Genomic DNA, 26823 nt, shown 5'->3' with positions numbered 1-26823 from the left:
TGTATGAAATACACAGCCTCCTGCTCTGATACCAATTGATAAGTTATTAAATAAACTTGAAGATCGATTAGATCTTTGTAACAGGTAGTGCGAAGAACATAAAACAATAAACAAGACAAGATTGAATCACAATGTGTCGAATGATTAATTCAAACAATCCTCAGCAGAGCTCGACTAAGAACTTCCGCTGTAGAGGATTTCGGGTTACAAGAACGATAATTAAAAACTTCTCTGATCAATCTATTCTATCGTTACTATCGTTTTCCTAAGATGCATGCAAGCACCTATATTTATAATAAACCCTACTATACTCACGGATGGACAAGCCCACACCGGAGATACAAAAACGGACTAACAAACGAGCCCAATAGACGCAACATTCAAAACACGACCCAACAGAATTTTTCAAACATATAATGCATCAATAAAATAGAAACTAGTATAGGCTCTGATACCACTGATGGGTTTTGATCCTAAGAACATCCTATGTGCTCATACAAACCCTAATGCTTGGATCTAGGTTTCTCTATTGTACATGCAAGTTATCCAAGACTATAAACCCTAATTCTAGCATACAAGTAATCATATTAACATAAGAATAGGTTTAAGATGTTACCTTGATTGTTATGTAGCAATAACAATCCCAAATCTCCTTGTATTGACTTTAGAAAGCTTAGAGTCACAAATGTCACTCCTCTAATGGTTCACAAACACCATAAGCAAGAGGATGAAGAGGAGAGAGGATGGAGGCTGCCCTAAAATGTGTGAAACCCTAGAAGGATGCTTCACCATGTTTTTGGGTCATAAGGGTCTTATATATAGTGAGGCTATGAGGGTTATCTAATAAGGAAACCCTAATTTGGATGCTTAAGCCCTAAGCAACCCATGGATTCCTTTCCTTAAGGGCTTGGACGATTTCCTTATGGACTTCCCCATAGAATTCGTCCACTCCTTATTATAAGGCAATCCATGGCCCAAATTGCAATTATCTTATAATTACAATCCAGTCCCTTAAGTTTAATTAATCTCTTTTAGTCACAAAACTAATTACAAATTAATTATTGACTAATATTAATTAAACAATATGATTTCTCCTTTAATATATTATTCCCATAATATATTAATAAATCATATTTAATCCTTTCTCTCCATAATTCATCCTATCAAGTTGCTTTGGTGAAGGCAACCCAAAAGGACCATGCACTATCGGGTCAAGTACATACCAAAATAGTTATGGACTTAGACACTAATCTAACAATTGGGGGCAGTGAAATGTTGCTAGACGTTCACCACTGTCTATATCAATCTATGATGAGTCTTGTGCAAGTGGGAGATTGAAAGATCTAGTATGCCCAAGAGTCATTATAAAATCATATTACTGATAATATATGATCATATAGGGTCACACCATATAGCAAGTTACCATCGATTAATTATTTATTAGTATAATTTGATTATTAATAAATATATCAACACTTTATTTAATTGGAAAATTATTATTTCATGGAAATAATATTTTACTAATTGGGAATTTATTATTTGTGGAAATAATATTTATTGGAGAAATAACAACTTATGAAATATGTCATAAAGTATGATTATTTATAAGTTATATTTATATCTTAATAAACTAGTTCAGTTTATATAAAAGGTAGTTTTATATATAATAAGATATTTATATATTCATATTATATCTTAATAAGCTAGTTACAATTTATATAAAAGGTAGTTTTATATAAAATAATATATTTATATATGACAAGTTCTATATATATATATATATATATATATATATGTTGAGAATTCTTTATAAAAACGACTGATTTTTATAAACATAAGATGTATGTGTATTAAACTAGACATGTGACAACTTTTATCTTCATTATAGCCTAGCTTTTTCGAAAATAGAAGAGGAGACCAAGCATGTCTCACATTTGAATTGTTTAATCAATTCATGCCATGCTTGGGACAAAGTTGTCCATGCTTTTGCTTTATGGTCTCCCTTTCACTTTTTGGCCATTATATAAGAGAGAGCACGGAAGGGTTTTAACACACTTCTTGCAAGTCATCTTTTTCCCTGTCTTAGAGCCAAATCCGAGAGCTCCATACTCTCTAAGAGGGCTTCCAATTTCGAGCTTTACAAGCTCTTCTTCTCCTCCATTCTCTTGCATTTTGATGCTAGATAAATCCCCTTTGTTGCTTCGCCTTTGAACATATATTTGGTATATATTTCAAATGCTTATGAACAACAAATTACAAGTGAATACTAGCATGTTTTGATGGTTCTACTCTTGCTTGGTGGATACTTGTAGAGAACTCTTGCTTTAGAGTTTCATGCCACACTTCATCAACTTCCAACCTCCCATGAGGATCAAAGTCTCCAAAGGTTGTTATGCTTTCCCTTCTATGGTTGTTTTAATCTTTCTAACTCTTGCAAAATGATCCTTTGTGGGTAAAATAGTTTTAGTTTTATTCAACATTTTTAAAGCGTCCGTTGTCAACTTTACCGGTTGTGAAACCGGATTTTTTGAATAAAAACCCAATAGTGGTTACTCAGGGTGAGAAAGCAATTAGTGAGTTTTTCTAAGGTGCTTTCTAACTGGTCGTTTTCTACTTCTACCATGTAAGCTTCATTAAGTTTGAATGATTTATGGTTAATCATGCTTCTAAACTCATGGGAAAATAAAGCTTCTATTGGCCCTAGTATCAAATAATACATAAACATAAATATTGTTGATAGGAAATGTATCGATAACCATAGTTGGTTCCTAGCGAGTATCTCCAACACCTATCACAATGCTCTTCCTTGGCCACCTTGATTCTTTAGTTTCAGGAAGTCCTTCTTAAAATGCCATGGTTGATTGCATTCGAAGTAGTTACGGCTTCCTTGTGTAGCAGGGGTTGTGGTTGCATTGTTTGGGGTTTTTCTGCAAAATTTAGAGGTGTGACCTCTCAAGTTATAGATGTTTCAAACCATGCAATTTCCGACATGGTGGAAATTACACTTGGTACAGTGGGGTAAATTTCCAGAGTAAAGTTTTGATGAAGTGTGAGTGTTTGTGATTGCGGCGTACACAACCACAAGTTTTGAATTTGGTTTGCGATGCTTGGAGTTCCTATTTAACTTTCCATTAAACTTCCTTTTTGCACTCCCAGCCACAAGTTTGGATTCAGGTTGTGGGATCATGGTACCCTGACGGATACACCACCCAGTCAAATTATATGCCAATTATTAGGAAATTCAAAGGAAATAGGTATGGATGCAATAACCAAACCTTGAACTGGTGAAGCTAATACTTAGATGTACCATTCGGTCTCTTTGTATTATAGGTTCACCATTCTCGGGAAATGTTTGCAAGGTCGTTAAATCAGGAGGCGTTAGCAGTCACCTCTGATCCTTTCATGATAAGGTTCCAAATTAGAGAGAGAGAGAGAGAGAGAAAGAATTGAAATCCTACCAATTTTAAATGACAGATAAAGAAGTTTGGAGACTATTGAATGTTCTATTGGGAACTATGGGTTTCTCTACTATGATGATAGTGGAGCTATTGGTTCTTTGTTCTTCTTCAGGTTTAGGCAAACTAGGAAAATCTGAACTTTATCCTTCAATGTATATGTTTTTTTGGAGTTGATATAAGGTTTCTAAGGTACTAGGTGTTGGATAAGGTGTCTAAGTCCATAACTATATTTGAGATGTACTTGACCCGACCCGGCATGGTCCATTTGAGTTGCACTTCACCCGAACAATTTCTATGGATAATCTTTTGAGAATAGTATATGTTATGATTTATTAATATATTATAAGTTCTAATATATTAATATGAAATCATATTATTTAATTAGTATTGATCTAAAATTAATTTAGTGATCAAAAGTGTGACTAATTAAATATGGACTCTTGTATTTATATAGTGTGGGCTAATGCTTATTTAGAATGGGCTAGGCTTGCATGGTAAGTCCATGGATAATCCATGGAGCTTTAACCCATGGATCTCATGGAAATGAAAGGTCATGGGTATTAAGGTTTACATGGATGTAAGCCTAATCCACCACACTATATAAAGGAGTCCTTGGCACTTGAAATGGCACTAGTTGTGTGTGAGCAAAGGTGGTCAATTTCTACAAGTGTTCATACTCTCTCTAAAGGTTTCCAAGGTTTGTGGTGATTTGTGACTTCCATTTGAGGCATCCACATTATTGGTGCTAGGCTCTCAAACTCCAAGCAATCAACCACTACTAAAAGGTATGTAACTCTACTAGCTTATTAAGTTTCAAAGTTCCCCATGCCATGCTAGTTAGGTTAAGAACCTTGGAAAAGTAAATTTGCATGTATCTTAGTAAAACATAGATCCAAGGTTTCTAGGGTTGCATATACACCATAGGAGTGTTAGAATGCTCAAAACCCTTCACTAGGTTTCTACAAAAAATCTTGAGAACATCCTTCAATCTCTAAAACTTTCAACCATTGTAGTCTGTCAAACTCCTAGCTCAAGGTTGGTTGTGCACCGGCCCGACCATAAATAACATAGGCGTATGTTCCAGGTTTATTTATGGTATGTATTATGTACGATACTAACCTTATTTGAGGTGTTTGACCTAAAGGATTGAGTTGGTACTTTTAGTTGGAGGTATGTTAGAATTTTATTAAGTGTTCTCATCGCGGGTCTGAGTGTGTGTGTGTGTGTGTGTATATATATATATATATATATATATATATATATATATATTATTGTTGGTGAGGTTTGTAGTATTATTAAATGTTGTTTTGTACTCCAAGACTACCAAGCACAGATGAGGGCTAGACATGAAACACTGGAGGGCGGGACCATTTTGGCAATTAAGTCGTTCTGAAATCCAACAACCCTATGCGACCCTTCAAACTAGATTCCTCATACCGTAAGTAGCCAAGAAGTAGTATAATTAATAATAATAATACTTTTATTAGAAGCTAGTTTCTATAGTTGTATTCCTCTTCCGAGGATACAAGTTCTCTATAGCCAATTTAACTCTGATACTAATCTGTCACACCCCCGACCGAGGCGGCGAAACATGTCGGGCTATGAGACTAAGTTCATGGATCATAGGTAAACTAAATATATAGCACAATAAACAAAATAGTATTCATGTTCCATCTTGATTTTGCAAATTAGTATTCATGACATATAATGTCAAGCTATTATATCATAACTAGTATAGTATTTGCTTAAAGTGATAGTATTTTATGTGTTTTATGTATGGATTTATACCATATTACACATGTATTCTCCCCTAAACCATGTAAAATTACAAAAAGAGGGGCCATAACACTCACCCTTGAAGCGTGAGTTCGATTTGTACAAAATTGGTTTATTTGAGCAGCTTGACGTGAGAAACCGCAAAACCATAATTCTTGAGCTTTGAAATACTTTTGGGACCGTTTTCGTAATGACTTTAAACTATTAGGGGCTATTTGGTAAATTAATTAACCAAAGTAGGAGTGATTTGGTTAAAATAAATCATTTATTAAGTGTTCTTGACCTAAATTATGAGATGTCACATAAGTCCTATAGGAAAGACTTAATAATTCTTGTGTTGGCTCACAAAAATTATTACTAGATATAGCTTGGTTTATACACATTTTAATGCATGCTTGTAATGTTTATTTTATGTTGTTCTATGTTATGTTTTATGTATGCAAATGGTTTTTACATGTGAAATAACATTTTACCATAAGAGAATATCACTTGAAGTTTGAGTAAAAAATATTTAAAAGGTGACATAAAATGTTTATAAATGACAATTTATAAAAATGTTTTTACTGGTTATCGTTTAAAATCGAGTTTTTGTTAAAAAATAATTTTATTATAATACTTATAAATAGCCAAATTTAAAATATTTAAAATGGTTTAAAAGATGTTTAAACATTATATAAACTTCATGTATTTATAATAATAAAGAGTTTTTATTAAAAAAAAGACTAAAACAGGTCTATAGCGTCATAACAACAAATAATAATACTAGTGATTATTCTTATGTCGGAACTTAATATATATTATATTGTTTTTTTAAACATAACGCATCATGTTGATATTATTTTTATGCATACCACATGAAATTTAATAACATAAGTATCATCACCTAAGTTTTAGTTTATCAAAATATAAGTTTTCCCATAAGATGTATAAAATTGAGTTTATAAGATAAAGTGAGTTTTATTTTTCAAATTAATAAAGTCATAAGATTTTGATTATTAAAATGAGATTTAAGACTGTGAATTTAGAACTCATCTAGAACTCCAAATCTTAAGTATAAAATGAAATTTTATTAAAGAATATAGTCGGTTCTTAAAGCGTTCTACAACTAAACTTTAAATATCAGATTTTAGTTTATAATTGATCACGACTAATGGTGAATAAAATGAGCTTTTATTTGGAACCTAAAGAACCTTATAACAAGTGATATGGTTTTCACAAAAGGTGTACATGAATTGTTGGACTCATGAAATATTCATGCGACCATGTTTTTATAATTATATTTGTAAAACATATATAAAACATTTTCTTAAAAATGCAAGTCATTGTCGTCCCTTTGAAGAACACGTGGGCATTGTTTGTACGGTCTTGGTGGCACAGGGTCACCTGGTCATTAGGATTGTATTATGATGTTTCAGGGTGGTTTTGTATTTTATGGTGACATAAGGATCACCTAGTTACTAGCTAGTTGCAATGCTACAAGTTTTTTCAAGTAGGAAGACTTGATCGGAATCTTGTGTGATAAAGGTCACCTAAGCATGAGAGGTTTGAGGCATAGATGGGATCAAACATGCCAATATAAGCAATAGTTGTTTGGGATCCCATTATCTAGGAATTACATATTTTATGCAATAGGTAATCGCTACCTACAAAGTTAGATTAAGTGGATAGGATAAAGGTCACTTAACCATTTACTTATTTCGTTACTTGGATCATCGACTTTAATAAATTAATGTTTTAGAAACAATAAAATATATTAATTTTTAAAGACTTAATATTGAAAAAACCAAATGAAATTTTGTTAAATTCTATGTATAACTGTTAATACTCTTACGCCCCTGTAAAATCTCTCTCTTGTTGAGTTTCAAGAGATGGTAACATTTGATGGTTATAATTTCTATAACTTGTATAATACCTTGAGGTTCTTCCTTAAGGATAAATAGAATTTATATATACTGAAATATCCCATACCTAAAAAACCTCTACAAACCAGTCATTCTGATCATGATGCTTTGATGGAAGTAATATTGTGATGATGTTGATGTGTCTCACATCATGCTGGAACAATTTCCATTGACTTGCAGAAAGTCTTGGTTAATTATGAAACCTATCGGAAATCTCATTAAGTATATAATATATTTAATCAGAACAGTAGAACGTGCTTCAAACCTATTCAATCATTAAATAGAAGGAAGATTTAAGAGATATTATACTCTAGTAGACCTATAATTCAGTTAAGGGAAATACAACATAAACCTAGAAATCAAGAAAGGACCAAAATGATTTGTGTTGTTTATATTGTGGACGAAATTGGACACTAAAATGAATAGTTTCTCTAATCTCATCAAGTTGAGGAAGTCTGACTTGACCAAGGCTTCATATATTTATATGATAGAACTATTTATTTTTCAATCATTCATTTGAGTATATTATATACCATGTGACACTAATAATTGATATTATGTGCTGATGTTTTGGAAGAAATAATCAACTAATTACAGACAAATGGTATTTCGTGCTAAAGATATAACAAGTGCTACTATAGTTTTTTGAACTAAATAATATGATTGTATTCCATATGCTATTGCATTGGATTAATGATATATGTCATGATTATGCATGGAGCCCAAATATGTCATATTCTTAGATCATGTCGAACAAATACCAGTATAATCCGAGAATAAGTCATGATATGACTTATAGGAGCATTCTAAAGTACTTGAAAGAGCTAGAGAAATATTACTAATCTACGGAGTATTTGAATGAAAGTCGTGTTTAAGCTGTTACACATATGCTAAACTTCCAAATAGATTGAGATGATTCTCATTCACAATCAAGTGTGTCCTCATTTCAAATGAAAAGAAGGTTACATGGATAATAGTTTCGTGTATATTTTAATTACAGTTACACATCAGAGGTAGAATATATTATTGTTCGGGGACCACATATAAAAGATGCTTAAACATTTAGTTCATTTATGACTATGAGTAAACCCATTACGCAAGTATTGGTTTCTAACTCTTATTTATGCATCTAGAACAATCTCAATAGTTTTCCCTATATATGAAATTTATATAAAACTAAAAATTTTGGTATTCACAAAGTTTATACAAATCAAATTTGTCGAATCTACTTAACAAAGTTTCTTTATTAGCTAAAAGCATGAAAGTCATGTTGGTGCTATAGGACCTTGTTGTCCTAAGTGGATGTATTTGATTGCAATTTAGTATTTGGATATTGGAACAGTACAAGCAACATATATTGTAATGAGTTGATATAATGGATATAGTCTTTCATTAAATAATTTTTGTGTTCTATATTAGCATATTTAATCCTTGAATAACCTTGGTTACTCTAAATGCCCATAGCCATTCATAGTTGTGGGAGCATCTATGAGGTAAGACTAATATGAATGGATTGGTTGATATTTATGGAGATGAAAATAGCTAGAGCTGCTACCAACTTCATATGTACTTGATTGGAGAACAAGTATTGGACCTGAACCACATCAAAATGACTTTGTGGATCATAGTCATAAGTGATGTATGATAAAAGGTAGTATCTTTGTATTCGTTGACCTGAGATACATATTTGGCACTTGACTGTAGGAACTTTTGTGCTTTGACATGGTTTAACGTTGTTTCGTAAAAGGTAGTTATAAGGTCCATCGTTGTGTATGACATGAATTGCATGATAGATAGATGTAGTCAAGATGAGATTTTTTTCCTCTTATTCATTGAGAGTTAGACATCTAAGGCCTTACTAAAAGTTTAACACCACATGAGATTGACTGTGATCCATATCTCATGTTCAACATGATGTCTGAGACAAAGGAATAACTGATACCACACGTTTAGTAAAAATTATAGCTTTGAGCTCCAGGAAGTGGTTGTTGATAAGATGACACCCTTCGTATGTTGTTAGGGATAATAACATGTTGTTAAACGTCACCTACTGTCTATGTCAGTCTCTAATGAATCTTTTACAATTTGGAGATTATTGGATCTATATGCTTAAGAATCATTATTAAGTAATATCGCTAATGACATATGAACATATAGGATCACACCTTAATCAAGTTGGTACTTATTGAATATTTATTAAGTATTTGATTATTAATAATAAAATATTCAACTCTTGTATTTAATTAGAGAAAATCTATTGTTTTATGAAAACAATAATAAAAGAAAACACAAACTAGTCATTACATCATATGGTATGATTAATAGGTCATGTATAATATTTTTTTGGACACTTTGGCTAACCATGACTTAACTAGTTAGTTAGCTTTCTTGGTTAGACAAACTAGCCTAACTTTTATCCCTTTCTTTGGACCATATTGTCGCAACTTTTGAGAGATATGGAGGTTGCTTGTCAACCTCCATACTTTGTCTTCCACGTTCCTTCTACTATACCTTACTTCAGATTATTTTAATGTGCATCCTTTATCATGCATGTGAGTATAAAAAAGGGGTGTTGTTCATGAAAAATGGTCACTCTTTCCTCTATATAAGAAGAAGTCGTAGGTTCTTCTCTTTACTTTCACTATACTCTCTTTTGAAACTAGTTCTTGGTTCTTGGAAGTTCCTTGTGTTATCTCCTTTAGTGATTACTTGTGTTAAGTTATTAAAGGCTTAAGATACTTAAGAATACAAGAAGGAACTAGCATTCCAAAGTAAGTTAACCTTGATGGTGGATACTTGTACATAAGATCATCCTCTTTGATCTTTCCATCTTCATCAACACCCCAAAACCCTGTGGGTTCAAAAGCTACAAAGGTTGGCATTCTAAAACACCTTATGGTTGGTCCTAATATCTTTCTAACCTCTTTAAAAGGATCCTTGGTGGTTTTGCTTTTGAAATATCTTGAAAATTACTAGTGAATTTTTAAAGTTTCCATCATTTTTTATGAAAAACTCTCTTATTTTATGTATCAAAATCCATCAGATCAATATTGGCATGATAACTATTATTATAGGAGAACTCATCCAATGGAAGATAAGTATCCCAACTCCCACCAAAATCTAGCACACATGCCCTGAGCATATCCTCGAGTGTCTGAATAGTCTACTCGCTCTGTTCGTCGGTATGGGGTGGTATGATATGCTAAAATGCAGTTGAGTACCTAACTACTCATGAAACTTCCTCCAAAACCTGGAGGTGAAACAAATATCACAATCAAATATCACTAAAACTGGAACCTGGTGACAAAGTGACTACCTTCCTGATGTAGATGTCGGTCAATTTCTTGACGGAAATGATGTCCAAAATAGGGATGAAATGAGCACTCTTGGTCAATATATCAACAATGACCCATATAAAATCAACCTCATGTGTCATCCTTGGAAACTGTGTGATAAAGTTCATAGTGATCTCTTCCCATTTCCACATGGGAATGTGTAATGACTGCATCTTGTCATGAGGTCTCTAATGTTCAGCCTTGACTTTCCAACAAGTCAAGCATCTCTCCACGTACCACACTATCTCCCTCTTCATGCAGGGCCACCAGAAGCTCAATCTCAAGTCCTTATACATCTTCGTGGCCCCTAGATGGATTGAAAACTTTGAATTGTTTGCATCCTCCAACAAAGTTTTCCTAAACCTGCTAGCAACCGAAACCCATACCCTACCATACCGAGTCAATAACTCGTGACTATCTCTGACAAATAATAGAATCTGACCCTTGATTCTCTATTCCTTTAAATTCTACCTCTTTAATCCCTCATCATGTTCCCTTGATCAAATCCAACAAGGGTGATGTCACACCCCAAAACCGGAACGGCAGAAACGTTCTGGGGCGGAGGACGTCATGTACAGTATCACAACAAAGCATAATGGTAAACAATCAACAACATCATCCATTGCATTAATAATATAATTTTAATACAAGTGTGTTCTATATAGTTATAAGACACCAAAATATGAATGATCAAAATACGAGACGAGTCTTGAATGCTCCGTCTTCACAAAGTCTGGCATCGGTATCTGTCTACTAATGACCTGAGAATACAAGTTATTTTGAAAGCGTAGATCAGCATTTAAGCTGGTGAGTTCATAAGTATTTAGTGTCAATGTTTGTATAAGTTTACTGAAAATGTTTGTAAATGTTCAATGTAAATGTTTTTATATGTTTGAAAACTCCTAGAAAATCCTATATTTTCTACTAGTATAAAAAGTAATCTTCTACCAAGACACGACTGGTTTGTATGTTTGTTTCTCTGTAAAAGTGGATGCTTTTCCCAAATATGATTATCATTACCAAAATATAGTTTTATATTACCCTTTATGTGAGAAGATCATAATTTGAATATAATGGGAAAATGTATGTGTACCGCAGTATTACTTGTATTAACTACTGAAGTAATAACTACCTTAAAACCAATGGTTTAATTTAGGTAAAATGTGATGAGGTTCTTACCACACTAACCGACTAAAACACGACGATGAAACACGTCGGAAGAAATGACATTTGGCATCCGTAGACTTGCAAGTCACACTGTAGCGAACAACAAGGTGTTGGATAGTCAATCCAGTATAGATCTATACGCAAACTCATGCTCTCCCTCCAAGAGATTCTGGTTACAAAACGTGACACAATGAAATGGTTGCTGTGTCTTGAAGTAGTATCTCACATTATGTTATCTCTGAATCTTGTTATAGTATACTTGTTATAGTAATAGTATTCTCTGTTATAGTATTCTCTGTAGAGTATTCTCTATTATAGTATTCTCTGTTTTAGTATTCTCTGTTATAGTATTCTCTGTCTAGTATTTGTATATGATAATATTCTCCTAAACTATACCTATTATAGTTTACTAGTAATTCCTGTAGTTTGAATGAATGAAGGTATGCCTTTGCTACCCAAAGGTACTGAACTAATTGATAGTACTTTTATATCTACATATGTATACATAATATATAACTGATATTTAAACGACATCCGGACAAATAACCGATACTCTCAGGCCACATCCAAACAAGGAAAATGAAATCAAGCGAGTTATCAGTCCTAAGTCCTTTAAACATTACCTATATAACTATACATATATAGACATGCATTTGACAATATATAAGTTTAAAAAGAAGTTTTGTAAAACATTTGAAGAGTTTAATAATAAATATTGATGACTTGATGTCAATTTATAAAACGATTTAAAAGCAGTTTGGTTGACAAGACAGTTTAAAGTATAAGAAATCCTTTGTTTGAAACACGGTTAAAGTATAAGAAATCCTTTGTTTGAGACACAGTTAAAGTATAAGAAATCCTTTGTTTGAAACACAGTTATAAATCATATGTGATTGATTATCTAACTAATATGTTTTCTACTTGTATCCCCCCCCCATAAAAGCATTTAAAATCATTTAAAAGATAAGTTAAAGGGGTATAAACTCACCTGTAGTGAGTGGTTTGGATGAACGAGTGGTATAGGATGCTAAGTGCCAAGTGAAGACTTGAGCACACACACAGATCCTATTTATCATATAATGATACATATATGTATCTAATTAGTGTTTATAACATCTAATCATGAAATGGAACAATCTTAGGGACTAGGAAACACTTGTTATGAAGTGTTAAACCACATAGGGTTGCATATAAGGGATGTAGGGCCTCACATAGGAGTTTACGGCCCAAATGGCATTACCCACATGAGTTTACAGCCCATGGGTTTACGGCCCAATGAGTTTACGGCCGTAAACTCATGGTAATATGTACCAAAGTATGTGTTAAGGTCTAATGGTCCTCCAAGAAGCGTTCTAGTTCATTAACTTAGCTCCTAGAAGAGTTTGGAGTCAAGATGGCACCATTTTAGGGGTTTACGGCCAAGGTAGATGTTGTTGGCCGTAAAATCCTTTTTTTCATACCTAATGGATTTTTTCTAAGTGTTATTCATGTGCTTCTAGCATACAACAAGTTAAGGAAGTAGCACTTATGATATAGAAGCTTGGAAGGGTGATTAAGGTCCAAGAACACTAGTATGTGTTCTTGGTGAAATGAAGAACACTTGAAGATCTATCAAAATGAAGTGATTTCATGGATGGAATCAATGATCCATACTAGATAAAGTATTGTATCAACAAATCAAATGGAAGGAATACTTACAATCTTATAGATCTAGATGGAAATTGGATGATAGTTTGAGAGAGAAGTTGAGTTCTAGAGTTGAAAGTGATAAAAGAGTTGAAAAATGGCCAGGACTCTAATATATAGCCATGAGTTTATAGCCCACATGAGTTTACGACCGTAAACTCATGTTTGGGTGGCCGTAAACTCCAAATGATGGAGTTAAAACTTGATTAGTACACTAGTGGCTCAAGCAGATACTTCCTAACACCCGATCCTTGAATGTACTAGGCTTAGAACACTCAAACAGACTCTAAACAGTGCTAAAAGATGGCAGAAACAAGTCTGGAATTGATTGAATTGAATGGTTACACAAGATAGAAATTTTCAGGTTGTCACAGGTGATGTGATAGTTATCCTCAAATATAAGTCTCAAATAAGAGTACTGATCGTCTTGCGACTCAAAGCATCAATTACTACATTGGCCTTCCCATGATGATATAAGATCTCATAGTCAAAATCCTCCACCATATCCAACCATCTACGTTATCTCATATTCAATTTTGGCTTATCCATCAACTATCTCAAGCTCTTGTGGTCTGTGAAAATGATACAATGAACCCCATACACGTAATGCCTCCAAATCTTGAGGGCGAAAACCACAATCCCCAGCTCCAAATCATGCATAGGATAATTCGCCTCATAAGGCTTCAACTGCCTCAAAGCGTAAGCAATCACATGATCCCTCTAAATAAACACTACTCTCAATACCATCATCGACGCCTCGTAATAAACCACAAAATCATCCATACCCTCGAGGAGGGTCAATATCAGCGACTCACACAATCTCTACCTCAAAGTCTCAAATGTCACCCACTGTTCGGACCCCCACTGAAAAGTCACATTTTTCGTCGTCAATCGGGCCAAAAGAATAACAATCTTGGAGAAATCATAAATGAACCTCTGTTAATAACCTGCTAACCTAAGGAAACTCTGAATCTCAGATGGTGACCTTAGAACCTCCTATTGCATCACTGCCTTGATCTTGGCGGGATGTGGATGTATTTTATTTCATAACCACTCTCATTCATTTACATACCAAATCATAGTTTTTCTCATATATTATGGCACAATGTTAACGAATATTGATGAAATTAACCAACTTTTTAAATGTTTATAGTTGTTTATGTTGGATTAGGTGGCTAAGCTCATAACTATAATTAGTATGTACTTGACCCGAGAGTAGCATGGTCCATTTGGGATTTTGGGTTGCCTTCACCAGAACAATCTGATAGGATGGTTATTTGAGAAAGAGGCTATTTATGATTTACTAATATATTATAAGTATAATATATTAATTGATAAATCATAATATTTAATTAGTATTGATCAAGAATTAATTTGGAATTAATTAAGTGATCAAAAGATACTAAATAAATTTACAGGGACTAATTATGTAAATCAGTGACATATATATTGTTTGCCTTATTGATCCATAATGGGCTAAGTTTATCTAAGTATCCATGAAGAGTTAGCCCAAATGAGATATGGATCATAACCTAAGTGTATGGATTAGGGTTTACCCATGACCCTTGGAATCCTAAACTATATAAATGTTACCCCTTAGCCAAAATGGAGACACCTAAGTATTCTAAGAGAATCATAACTCATTTTAGAGTGTCTAGTCTCTCTCTCAAAGTCTTCCTTTGTTCATGGTGTTTGTGAACCATTTGAGGCATCACACTTGAGGTGCTAAGCTCTTGAAAGGCTAAAACTACAATCTATAATAAAGAGGTACTCTTCTAACTTGACTTTATGATTTATATGTCAAAATTGTATGCTAGTTGTAGGCTTCATGCTTTGGAAATTTTATTGCATTTGTGACTAGAGAAAACTTAGATCCAAAGCTATTAGGGTTGTATATGCACCATAAGAGTGTTATAGTACACAAAACCCAACAGTTTATTGATCTTAGAGGAGGGTTTAAGAGTTGTAATATTAAAATAATAAAGACAAAATTGCAAAAATGGTCCCTGTGGTATGCAAATTTTTGGGGTTTTAGTCCAAACCTCGAGTTTTTTGGATTCATGGTCCTTTAGGAGTGGTTTGTATGTGAAAATAGTTCCTCTGAAAATTGAAATGACTATAATACCCTTGTGGTATTTATTTTTCATTTGTCTTTCATTTATTTTAAAGTTTAATATTTGTTTATTTATTTTAACAATTAAAAAAATAATAGTCTCTCTCTCTCTCTCTCTCTCCCTCTCTCTCTTCCTGCCTTAAACTCGCAGACCTCATTTCTGATACTGATATCCAAAAGAACCCAAATCAATAATCAATAGACTAAAATCTAATTGAGGTTGTTGTTGAAGGAGACAAAGCTCCATTTAGCCCATAAAGAGCTTGAACGAGCTAAAAGAACTGTAGATGATTGAAAAAAAAACACACACATACAGGTACATGTACACACCCACCTACACCGCCATCGCTCCCAATGGCCGGTTGTAACATCCCCGTCGACCACCCTTCGCCACTACTCTCGCTTCTGTTTCTTAATTTCAGTTACCCTGATGGTGAAATACACCAAGATATTGCAATGGGAAATCGCCATCAAATCCAGGTTACAAGTGGTGGCTCCAATGCAGGTTCAGATTCAAACTAAACAAAAAACTCTGATTTGGAATTTACACTCTGATTTAGTACACATCAGTGTTGCTGGTAATACAACATCAAAAAATAGCTCTGGTGACCTTGGGGTTGTTGACGTCGGAGAAAGAATGGGTGGGATGGATGCCTGTGCATAGCAGGCAACAAAGATGGAGGATAGTGAGGTAATGGCGGTGATTCGTTGTAAAAGAAGCACGGGAAGAAAGTAACGCATCACGAGATTGTAGATTAGATTGGTGAAGTTTAAGATAAAAAAGATGGGTGATGGGTTGGGGAAGAAGAAGTGGGGTGGGTTGTGTGTTTTTTGACTTTTACTTTGGAGAAAGAGAGAGAAAGAGAGTATTATTTTTTTAATTGTTAAAATAAATAAACAAATATTAAACTTTAAAAAATGAAAGAAAAATGAAAAATAAATACTATAAGGGTATTATAGCCATTTCAATTTTCGGAGAGATTATTTTCACATACAAACCACTCCAAAAGGACCATGAATCCAAAAACCTAGAGGTTTGCACTAAAACCCCAAAAAATTGCATACCACAGGGACCATTTTTGCAATTTTGTCAATAATAAATCAATGGAACTAAACAATTTTTTTACTTATGTATTTTGAGTTGTAGCTGGTTAAAGTCTTTGTTTATAAATTGAAATGTTATCATATAAAAATAGTAATTCATTGCAATGCACAAACTTCTTCCTAAGGTTAGTTCATCTATATCATATCATATCATATCATCATATCATCATATCATATCATACTATATTATAAAGGAAACATTTTTTCTTTCACCTCATTCATTTGAAACTCCTAACTCTTCATATTTCCATATAATATACTTAATTTATTAACTTAAGTATGTATTTAGTTGTAAACATTATCATAAATGGAAAACTTCATTACTTATCAATATGATATATTTAATTTGTTAACTTCAATATATTGTTAAATAAATAATCTACATTAATATATCAAATAAGCTTAAAATTTTAGTGTAAAATTTAAAACCTAAAGTAAAATATCAAATAATGTTTAAAAAAATCAATATATTGTTTTTTAACATATTTAAAAGGAAAAAATTAAATATAATAATTATAAAAGAACCTAAATCTATGAATCGAATTAACTAAAAGATTTCTGAAAACTATATTTTATAATAACTAAAATTCAATTAAGTTGTTTTTAAATTAATTTATAATAATAATACTTCAAAATAATAGAAACTTAGAAATTAAACTATGTTAGATTACAAATAGATGTTGATAATTTAAATAATCATCATGATGAAATTAATACACCGTCAATTTTTTTTTTAAATTAATAAATCATAACAGTAGTAAATTAAAATAGTTGACAAATATAACTAATATTATACACACGTAAAACATGAGTATAGACTTTTAAATAATTTGATTTTAATAAGCATTATTTTATCTATTGTTCAAATTAATTATAATTTTATATAAACTAAATGTAATAATTATTATTTTACAGTTAATGGATAGTCTACTATAAAAGGTCAAGCTCTTTGAGTAGACACAGAAATACCAATCACATACAAAATTCACAAAGAAAATAAGTTTAAAAGTTTTTGTGTTGGTTTGAGGGCTTTGAACCATTTTTCGAGCCATTTTATTATGTTAAAGTTTTTAATTTGTAAGTTTGTTATATACTATTTTATTTTATTTTATTTTATTTTTCTTGCTTTAGGTATTCTTTTAAGACAATCATTGTATGTTGTGGTTGAAATTTTAATGTAAATTAGATTAGTTTCATGTTATTGATCATATGTTATGGAATGTGATATAAATAATATTTAATTAAATATTGTATATGTGTATATATGTATGTTTGTGTTGCTTCAAAACAATAATCAACTAAAAATCATGGATATGTCATATTATCCATATTATCCATGTAAGTCTCTTTAAAAATGCAAACTGTTTATCTTATCACTTTATATTTTAGTATATATTTAACATTTTAAGTATAATAATAAGTGTTTTTTAAAAGTTTTCTTTCACTTATTAATACTAAATAGATAATTATATTTAATTCTATTAATGAGGAAAGTGGGTTGATGTCAATAAATATTATTGTTGAAAACAGTTGAGATTATATATATATATATATATATATATATATATATATATATATATATAAGTTAGTGTAAAAATATTATGTCAAAGTTAATGTCAATAACAACCATTATAATATATATTTTTTAATATTCTAACAATATATTTTTAACCTACGCCACGCAACGTGCGGGAATTCGTCTAGTACTATATTATAAAGGAAACATTTTTTCTTTTACCACATCAATTTGAAACTCCCATGACTATCACCACATTCATTTAAAACTCCCATGACTTTTCAATTTCTTTCTAATAATAATTATAAGGTTGTTAATAACGTAAAATAAATATCAAAACTAAATTGTAATCATATATAGCCTGCGATACTGTGGGATAGCCTGCGAAGCATGAGCTAGTGGAGTCAGAGGGTGTTGTGATACTGCGGGAAGCCGTAGTACTCACTAGTCAGAGGGTGTTGTGATACTGTGGGAAGCCGTAGTACTCACTAGTCAGAGGGTGTTGTGATACTGCGGGGAGCCGTAGTACTCACTAGTCAGAGGGTGTTGTGATGCTGCGGGGAGCCGTAGTACTCACTAGTCAGAGGGTGTTGTGATGCTGCGGGGAGCTGTAGTACTCACTAGTCAGAGGGTGTTGTGATACTGCGGGGAGCCGTAGTACTCACTAGATCGCAAGAGAATGTGATGATGGAATGTTCTCCGATCAGTGTATGATGTGGAAGAGTTTTGGGTTTGAGTAGCCCTAGTATTGAGTTCTGGAGCCTGGGTGTTGAACCGGGGGCGAGACTGGGGTCTCCGTCTCTGTCGGGAGATGCGGCGAGATGCGCAAGGGATATGCGCAGCAGAAACCAGAGATCAGAGTTGAGACAATCCTTGGTTGGATTGTATTTTCTCGCATGAGGAAAAGAGAATTTTGTGACTTGCGTGTCCCTGGGCCGGGATAGTGGTCACGGGGAGGAAGTTAGTGGGATATTTGGATCATGATATGGGTGACCTTTGGAGGCTCAGCTGTGGAGTCAAAAGTTGACCTAGTGCTCAGTCTCGAAGAGGGATATGAGAAATGAACTAGAGCTTATCATGATGATGTCTGAGGACACTTCAGAGTGAGCGAGCGATTCAGACGCTCGAAGACATGCTTCGGACATGTGTATTAGATTTCGGAGGGAGTTGCGGCACGTATTTATCCTTGGTTGAGTTATCCTATATCAACAGCCATCATTAGTGCATTGGTATGCCACCCTTTGAGCTATTGTATGGGAGGAGGTGTCAGACCCTCATTTGCTGGGAAAAGGTAGCGCATGGACCAGAGAGCCCTTACGAGCATATCCAGAGCATGTGCGATACATGGAGTAGTGGCAAGATTGGCAAGTGGATTTCCCTAGGTAAGGGAGGAGAAAGGTATGTAACCCCCCAGGGGGGGGAAGTGTTGGTTCACGGAAGCGAAAGTAGTAGTGAGAGTGGATGATTTGGAGTATGGTGGTTGAACACTGTGTCTGTGACAGTGGTATGGAATGACATCATGATGGGATGTCTGCTGAGGACGCGGAAGGGATTCCGCGGGTGTAGAGCCAAGAGTCTCAGGATGAATGCAGGGATGGAGTCTGGGACTCCCAGCTTGATTCTGATCAAGGGTTGTGTGCGTAGTGGTGGTTCCTCCTGGGGATGTTAGAGATGTCGTCAGTGTGACGGGTTTTCCTAACCCGAGGGTGTGAAGGTTGGTGCAGCATGTGTGTGTGATTGCAAGAAGAGGACTCGTGGGAGTTGCTCTGAGATTGAAGAGTGGGTCTTTCTGTCAAGCATGGATGGATAGAGTGGGATTCGGATCGGGGATCCGGTGGTTCGTGATTATTTCTAGCTCGTAGGGGGGGGGGGTCGGGCGATTGTTGAGATTTGGAGCAGTGATGCATCTCGGGTAATTCTCGATTGTTGGTGTGATTATCAGAGGGTACAGCCGGTGCCCGGTTTGAGACGGTGGTCAGGACACCGCAAGGAAATAGGAAGTGAGTTCGAGTTCGATGGTTATGCTTTGAGGAACCTGGTCCAGTTAGGGCCAGGTGGCGCGTCGTGGGAGTATTTTGGAGTTGAGTTGCCATAGGCTTCGAGGACGAAGCCTAATTTAAGTGGGGGAGAATTGTAACATCCCGAAATATCAAGAGTAGAGTTGAAGGGCTAAAAGAGTAAATTGGGAAAGAGCGACTCGGCGAGTCCATGTGCGGACTCGGCGAGTAGAGTCGCGACTTGGTCGCGTGTTAAGTGGCCGACTCGGCGAGTCAGAGTAATGGACTCGGTGAGTAGGCGCTGAGTGGAGAAAACCCTAATTCTCGGGGTTGAGCCCTATATAAAGAACATAACATCCATTCCCCCAGCCTCCTTACTAATCCTCAAGTCCAGAAACCCTAACCCTTGTGTGTGAGTGAATCAAGTGCATTTGGAAGCTTGGAGAAGCAATTGTTGAGGAAATCATGAAGGGTAAGAGGCTTGGAGCAAAGGGGCTTTTCTTGGATTCGAGTTTCATTGCAGTTGGGGCGTTCCTTTGAGGTAATATCTTGTTTTTGAGCTGCTATTTCTTAGATGCATCGTTTTGGGGGTGTTAGAGACCATATCCTTGGATGTATTGGAGTTTAGAGGTTAGATCTGAGGTTGCTACCTCAGATCTGTAATGGAGATGGGTTGGAATGCATGAAAGTCCCTGTTTGTGAGTGGTTGATGGAGCTATTTTGTCCCAAACCCAAAACCTAGAGTGAAAATGCATAGATCTCTTTGGATTCACGTAAAGTTTGCCACTTTACGTGATTGATGAGTTGTAGGAGGCTAGATCTATGTTTTGGATCAATTACATGGCCTGGAATGCTTCTGTATGAGTTCAGACCGGTGGTACTCGGCGAGTCACATGGGTGGACTCGACGAGTTGCTTGATGATGAGCTGGAACTCGACGAGTTGGAAGAACAACTCGGCGAGTTGGATGAAGATGGCCTGGAACTCGGCGAGTTGTATGAACAACTTGGCGAGTAGGTTGAAGATAGCCTTAGACTCGGTGAGTCTGCTGTTAGACTCGGCGAGTCTTGTCGAAGAGTCCCAATATTTTCTGGTTGAGTCGAGAATCGGCGAGTCAAGGGATGACTCGGTGAGTTGTGTGCGAGTGGACTCAGAGTTGTGGGACTCGGCGAGTCTCGGGGTGACTCGGTGAGTTGAGTCGCGGATTGGGGAAGTTCTGAGCATGGGGACTCGACGAGTCGACGGGTTGACTCGGCGAGCAGGGTCAACCAGGAGGGTTGACTTTGACTGAGGACTTTGACTTTGACCAAGAGTTGACCGTTGACTTTTAGGGGTTGGTCAGCGATGTGGCCTTTGGGCCAAGAGAGGGGTAAAATAGTCTTTTACCCTTAAGAGGGTGCCATGAGAGGGTTGATTCTAGTCTCGAGAGTTATATTCATGAGAGTATATGCCTTACGTGTTAGGCGGCGACGAGTTCGAGATTCAAGTGTGGGGATATCTGTTTTCTGCTTGCCAGGTGAGTCTTCTCACTATACTTTACCTTGAGTAGGTAACCAGAGTTATGTGACAGAGTATTTGTATGCTATGTATGTTATGTGTTGTACTGCATTATTTCTATGTGATTTATGTTGTGCATGTTTTCAGAGTTGGAACCGGAGGGTTCCTAGAGTTAGAACCGGAAGGTTCACAGAGTTAGAACCAGAGGGTTCACAGAGTAGGGTCCACGGACCCACAGAGTTATAGCCTTGTGTGGCTAATATGTGTTGTGTGTGGTATTTTGGGGAAACTCACTAAGCTTCGTACTTACAATGTTTTGTTTTATGTATGTGTTTCAGGTTTCTTTCAGGACCACGGGACGGCACCGGCTTGATTGTACACACCAGAGAAAGAGTCATGTTTTGAGGATCCTAGTTTTCTATACAAGTGAAAATGGAGTCATGTTTTGTAATTCGATTATGAATGAGATTTTAAACAAGTGTTTCTAAGAATTAAACGGTTATTTTTAAATGAAAAATTGTTTGAAATTTTTGGTGTTACACATTTTCTCATAAAATAAGCCCAATTTCGAAGTTGGGTATTTGTTGCCAACTTTTCGAAACTGCAGGGGCTAAATGAGAAATTCTGCCATTCTTCACAAAGTTTTACTCCAATGTCGAAGTTGGACCTTTTCTGCCACTTCGTTAAAAGTTGAGGGACCAATTTCAAAATTTTGTGTTTTCTTCTTATTCACTTCGTTAACAGACAACGAATAGTGAATTTGACCAAGAAAAGTCAAAATCAACTTCGACTTCAACTTTTGCAAATCAAGACTCCTAGGCTTCGATGCTCAGGAAAAATCTTACAATAATCATCGACTCTCGATTCTACATCACCAATCCAAAATAGATTCAACACTCAAGGATATCAATTGTAAAGTGAGCATCTTTGCTTTCTTCCTAATCGATTTCAAAATCAGTCGATTCTAATAATCTCCAAAATCAAATCAACCATCGAATATCGACCATTCGCTTTCAGTCCTTCATCATTAATCATTGAATGATTGTAACACATGCTTCTCTTGTTGAGACTAAACCAAAATCGATTTTACTTCTCAATCCAAATCACGATTCCAATACCCAAAAATACAGTCGATGCAAAACTCGACCCCAAACCAATGATTTTTGATCAAAATCAACTTCACAAAACCGATTTTAGTTGCAATCGACTCCAAAACAACTTCCAAACTAATAACGAAACTTGGTTGACCTCGAATTCATTTTCCAGTTCATCAAAATCCCAAGTTTGACTTTCGTTAGTTTGACTTTCTGTTCATCAGACGATAATCTCCAAATCAAATTCGATTTTGACTTCTGATGGACTTTCAATGCTTCAGTCGATTAATAACAAAACATGCGATTTGATTTCGATTCATATTCACATTCAATGGATGCGAACTCAAATAAAAAATTTCAAGAACAATTGATTATCAAGATATATGATGATTCGATGGTACAAGTAAGTAAAGCATGTGTACCATACAAACAGAAACAGAGACTTGAATTTCATCACCAAGTGTCAAAGTAATTGGACTGAAAACTGATATAAAGGCTTTATGGATCACGATTATGAAATAAATGAAGAATTGGGCTCAAGATAAATTGGACATGAATAGTAATAAAAACATTTGAAATTGGGATTCAAGATCGATGAACAGTAATACGAAAATGATTGGGCTCAACATTTGGATTTATGAACAGTAAAATTAAATCTTTTGGATTGGGCTTGATCTAAAAAAATATTGTTGGATCACTAATGGTGTTGAAATGGATTAGATCCAACGAGACAAATCGATAAAAAAAAAACACAAAATACGAATCGAAATCATGGACGTTTTGAAATCCATTTGAGAATTTGACATACCTTTTGATGAATCGAGATCCATTTTCAACGAACAAATCAAATTTAGAAGATCTTGGTTCTTTTGTTGGAACAAGAAAATCTCCAATTTGAACATTGTAACACCCATTATGCGAGATGTACAACTCGTTCTTCGTGTTCTTTGTGTTCTTCATCGATCCAAGAACATCTTTACAAGAACCACCAACACATTTGAGTTTTGACTTCAAATTGAATGCAACATTTGGAGATTGTTGCTTTGGAACCCAAATTTGCTTCACAGATTTCGGATTCACAACAACATTTGACGTTTTTTGTGAATAAACCCGCTTGTTCTTCCTTTTAATCTTCTTCTTCTTTTTCTTTCTCATATTTTTGCATTTTGAAGACTTAATTTCATGAACAAACCCACTTTCCACAATTTCAACTTTGTGAGTTTGAATCAAATCTTTTGGAGTTTGATACTTATGATTTTCTTGGATCACCGACTTCCGATAAGGAATCATTCCTTCAAACGAATCACAAGAACACAAAATATCATCAGTTTGAACTCCAATTGAGCAAAAAACTTTTTCATCTTGATAATCAAATTGAACTCCTTTTCCCTGAACATCATGATCATCATCAAGAACACCTTCCCGTGCTTCAAGACAGTTTGCATAATATTCAAATTTATTGCTTCCATATTTGCATTCAGCATGAGGAATTCCTTTTATGACTTCTCATTCTTTCTTATTTCTTCGTCTCTTTTGATATGTTGTAACCAAACGATCAAACAAATCTTTGGTTTGAAAAATTGGACAACTAATTAATTCTCCAACTTCATTCTTTTCTCCATTTACAACGAGATCACATTCACTATTCAATCCAACAGTCAAGCTATAAAGAAGATATTCAAAAGTGTATTCACCTTGAAAATCTTTACTCTGTATCATCCATTTCTCCATAATTGCTTCTTTACTTCTGAATCAAATGATATGAACTTGGGTTTTCTAGAGAGAGAAAGTGAAAATCAAGAAGATCTCTAGAGAGAGAAAGTGAATATGAACCAAATTCTAGTGAGAGAAAGTGGTACAAACAAGTATTCTAGAGAGAGAAAATCGAATTATGGATCAAATCAATGAAAAATTCAATTTCTAGAACACAAACACTCTCTAAACACGAAGATCAATAAGAACATGAAGAATCACCAAATCTAGATTGCCACCTTGGATCAATTCTTGATCAAATCAAGAACACCCGCTCTGATACCAATTGTAGTGGTGTTGATTATGATAACATGTGCGGAATTAGAAAAGATCTAGTGAATCATCATGTAAAATCAAGAACACAAGGAGTAAATAAATCTTGTTAAGCTCTCATTAGATCTTAAAAGAGTATACAAATGGGTCTTGTACAAATTCTCTTTCTAGTCTAACACTCCAAAATGATTATTCTAAATATGAGTGTCACTCACTTCCTATTTATAGGAAAGACAACGCATTTACACATCAATAACGGTAAGCCACATCCAAGCGTGACTTGGCACCCTAACATTATGTTTCATAACTTTTAACATATTGTACTTAATTTATTAGTTTTAATATATTGTTGAGTGTAAACCATTATCTTTTTAAAGATACAATTTTGGAGCAATTTGTATAAAATACTTAAATTATTAATTTAAATATAACACTAAATGGTAAACTTAAATATAAATTTTAGTTCAACTTAAACAACCCCAAAAATATTTTGTAAATAGTTAAAAGTGATAAAGTGTAGTGTCTTTCTAATAATGATTATAAGTTGGTTAATAAGGTTAAATAAATATCAAACCTAAAGTGTAATCATAAATAAAATAGATTTCAATTTTAAAATAGTATCTTTACATCTTCGTATAAAGTTATGTCTTTAACTTTTAACATAGTATACTTAATTTATGAGATTTAAAATGTTGTTGTATGTAAACCATTATCAGTTTAAAGCTACAACTTTTGAACAGTTTGAACAAAATAGTTAAATCGTTAATTTAAATATAACATTATAGTGTCAATTAAAATATAAATTTCAGTTCAACTTAAAAAACCAAAGAATATTTTGTAAATACTTAAAAGTGATAAATTATAGTGATAAATGCAAAAACTAAATTGTAATATCAATTTAACTAAAATATTTCCTAAAAATATTTTTATAATCGTTAAAAGTATTCAAATAAGTAGCTTAAAATAACTTACAATAACAATAGTTAAAAAATAACTATATATAAATGATTATATTGTTACCTTTAAAACCAAAAAATAATGTTTGATGTTTTAAATAATTATAATGATATAAATTAAAATATTAAGCAAATAAATTTTAAAAAATTAATTTACAATAACAACAACTATAAATAACATTAAACCATATATCATATTTAATTTTATTCATATGTAACTCGCAGGTAGAAATCATTCAAACGATTGAGATTATGTAGTTATAATAGATGTATATGTTATCATATAATTCAAAATAATCAATATATTATATCAATTTAGTATACAAATTATTATATCAAATTTAACAACAACGTTATTGTTATATTAAAAAAAAAAACAAATATTTGTAGAAACTTCAACTATATATATATATATATATATATATATATATATATATATATATATATATATATGTGTTTCTTCGCAACATGCGAGCATTCGCCTAGTATCTGTTATAATAAAGGCCAAAAATCATTGAACCTCATTCATTTGAAACTCCAACTCCAACTTAAACTTTTTCTAATTTATGTCTATTTATCATTTAAAAATTAAAGTAATTGATGAGTACAACTCGAGAGTTTTTATCATATAAATATTAATTGGTAATGACTTTCTTGTTTTCCTCTAATTTGTATGCATTTTAGCTATAGCAGTATTATATAAGTATGTTTTGTTCACAAAAAAAATATGTGTTTTAAGAGATTTTTTTATTCAAAGAAGAGTTGGAAAAACGAGTTTTGCCACATTAATGGCTAATGCAACACAAATTTTTCATAAGATAATAATGTTTCTATATATCAAATGTATGTTGATTTCTATATTCTTTTTGTATGATTTGTAAGATTTTAATAAGTTTATTTATTTATTTATTTTTTTGATATAAATGTTATAATAGATGTTGTATTGTTTGTATGTTATTAAATGTTGTAATGTGTGTGTGTGTGTGTGTATATATATATATATATATATATATATATATATATGATCTTTTGCGAACCAATATTTTCCCGCAAACTCTGTGAACTTTTTTCATATGATTTGTTTTTAGAAGTTCGAACAAAAACATTAAGTCGGTCATACAGAATTGCATTCGCGAAAAAAATCTCGAAAAAATGTGCATACATGGAAAGTGTGTATATGCAAAAACATCAGAAGTACA

The sequence above is a fragment of the Lactuca serriola genome, chromosome 8 (genome assembly GCF_051521515.1).
Source record: "Lactuca serriola cultivar US96UC23 chromosome 8, Lser_US96UC23_V15, whole genome shotgun sequence".
NCBI classification, from domain to species: domain Eukaryota; kingdom Viridiplantae; phylum Streptophyta; class Magnoliopsida; order Asterales; family Asteraceae; genus Lactuca; species Lactuca serriola.
This window is presented reverse-complemented; position numbering follows the sequence as displayed.